Source organism: Octopus bimaculoides, chromosome 25, assembly GCF_001194135.2.
Source record: "Octopus bimaculoides isolate UCB-OBI-ISO-001 chromosome 25, ASM119413v2, whole genome shotgun sequence".
NCBI lineage: Eukaryota > Metazoa > Mollusca > Cephalopoda > Octopoda > Octopodidae > Octopus > Octopus bimaculoides.
Window position 1 is genome coordinate 13792760 of NC_069005.1, and position 2432 is coordinate 13795191.

General features: G+C 34.6%; 1 protein-coding gene across 1 annotated transcript in view; it reads left to right on the plus strand.

Moving 5' to 3' along the window:
• Positions 1-392: 392 nt before the first annotated feature.
• Positions 393-2432, plus strand: part of LOC106884243 (uncharacterized) — a 7415-nt gene continuing 5375 nt past the window's right edge. Inside the window, exon 1 of the mRNA XM_014935513.2 lies at positions 393-574. The gene's annotated coding sequence lies outside the window, so the exon portion shown is untranslated. The remainder of the gene's footprint in view (positions 575-2432) is intronic.

The following is a 2432-nucleotide window of genomic DNA, read 5'->3' on the forward strand; positions in this document are numbered from 1 at the left end:
GTGTGTGTGTGTGTGTGTGTGTGTGAATGTGCGCGCGCAGTGTGTTGAATCCAGAGTAAGAAACTCATTTAGAATTTTTAAATAAAATGTTATATGTTACTTTATTTTTTATTCACTTTTAATTTTTAATTTTATTCATTTTTAATGTTTTTATTTCTTATTTCCTTTATTCTTTATTCACTTTTTATTCTTATTTATTTTTTATTCATTTTTAATTTCTATATTTTATTCAATCTTATTTTTATTTTTTATTCATTTTTTATTTTTTATTTTATTGTTTACTTTTATTGTTTACTTTTATTTTTATTCACCTATTTTTATTTTTTATCTATTTTTTTTACTTTTTTATCTTTTTTAATTTTTTTGTCTATTTTTATTTCTATTTCTATTTTTTACATTTTCTTTTTTTTTTTTGCAGTTGGATCCAGCACATATCTCTTCGTTGATAATCTTTTTGTCATTGATGGGTCTACAGGACGCAAGAAAAAGACAAAAAGAGTATTTCCCGATGCCCCAAACTCTGTAGATGCAGCCGTATTCTCCCAAGATCTTCACAAAGCATTGCTATTCAAGAGTAAGGCAAAAAAGCAATAACTTAATTCATAAAATAATTATAACTCTTTCTTTATTGCCCACAAACGTCGCACACAAAACACAAGGATGACACAAAATAAAGGACAGTGGAGTCTATATAAAATACTTGTAAACCATAAAAGCAATAACAACAATAAAATGACAACAGGGGGAGTACAAGCCAAGGGCGACTGAGGAACTTCAGTCGGGAACGACAGATCCCGAGTTACCCTGCTCACCAGATGCACGATTGTAAGTGCTCCTCTCTCTTCAGTAAATTCCAGCCTACAGGTGCATGCTTAGAGTGGATCCACTAACTCGAGTCACTCTCACTACTTTTAACAAATTTACTGGGCTATAGCACTTCTCTCTCCACCCTCACTTTGCTTTCCAACTGTTGATAAGGGCTTGGCCGAAGATAAAAGTGCCTGTCTTCAGCCCTTTCAATCACGTCCATCACACAACTTTTTTTGCCATAGCCATCAGAAAGATAGAAATTGTTTGCACCTTACGGCCAAAGGAAGGCGGTGCAGCGAACTTTACGATGGAGTCGACCGATAGCCCGACTCGTCTTACACGTTTTGTGTAGCTTATTTCGTAACCAAAAGACAAGTACAGATTATAAACAATGAAAGGCTGATTTTGGTGATTCATTTGATAGAAATAGTAGAGAGCCAATCCGATGATAAATCTGACCTTGAATCTTGAATCTTGAATTTAACTGGCTCAGTTAAATCTCTTGTGGCTCCAAATGATGTCATCTGTAGTGCAGCATTATGTTGTCTAATTTTGTTTTGGAAGTGCTTGGAATATTGGTCAGCTGATGACAACCATTTCTTCAATGGCTCTGGAAGTTGGGGGATTGCAGGGAGTTTAACCTTTCCACCACTGCAGCACAATGCAGGTGTCTCTCCAGACTACTTCTTTGCTTTACAATGTATGCACTCAGTTGTCATTGCACCAATGGAAACTCTAGTGTCATCTGCATAATGAACGGCTGGATCATAATTGAAAGCTGCTTCATAGAAGTTGCTTCTCTGAGCTGTTGTGACTGTTCTTCGTTCTGCAGTGGAAATCCTATTCCTTGTCAGCCGTGCATACCTCTGTTCATCAGTTTGAGATGCTCTGGCTTTTGTAGTGCAGTCTGTTCCTTTCTTGATATGCTTCCTTTTCAGCAGCTGTCTCTCTTTCCCTGGACAGAGACATTCTTTTGGTTGACCTTGACATTATAGACAAATTTGATACTTTACTTCAAGGCATGGTAATATACGTATACAGAAACACACGGGTACAGAAGATAGTAAACAATAAAAATAAGTGGATAATGAAAATTATATTTCTTAATACGGCAGGTAGAAAGCAAACGACATTTTTATGGAAAATAAAGAACTGTACGAGTTGAAGTGAAATTTGTCACTTACTGAACCAAAGAGCCAGTATCGATGGAACCCGAAAAAAGCCGTTAACAACAGAAAAACACAAAACTGTTGCAAAAGTAAATAAGAAAGTTTTAGGGAAATTAACTAAGTGTACGGATTTAAGTGAAATTTTCGAAAGTTACTTCTCAACAACAAAAACACAAAACGTTATAAAAGTAAATAAGAAATTTGTAGGCAAATTTAACGAAGTGTACGGATTGAAGTGAAATTTATGAAGTTACTTTTGTCAGTAAATTATGTATGAAATTACTTTCGTCAGTAATTGTGAACTTCTTTCTGTCAGTAATTTGTCGTTGTTGTTTGTAAATAGTGATTGAAAACTTACAGTGAAAACAATAGTGATTGAGCTTCAAGTGAAAGCAATAGTGTCTGAAAAGTGAAAGGGAAAACAATAGAGATTGAGTGATATATATATGGAGG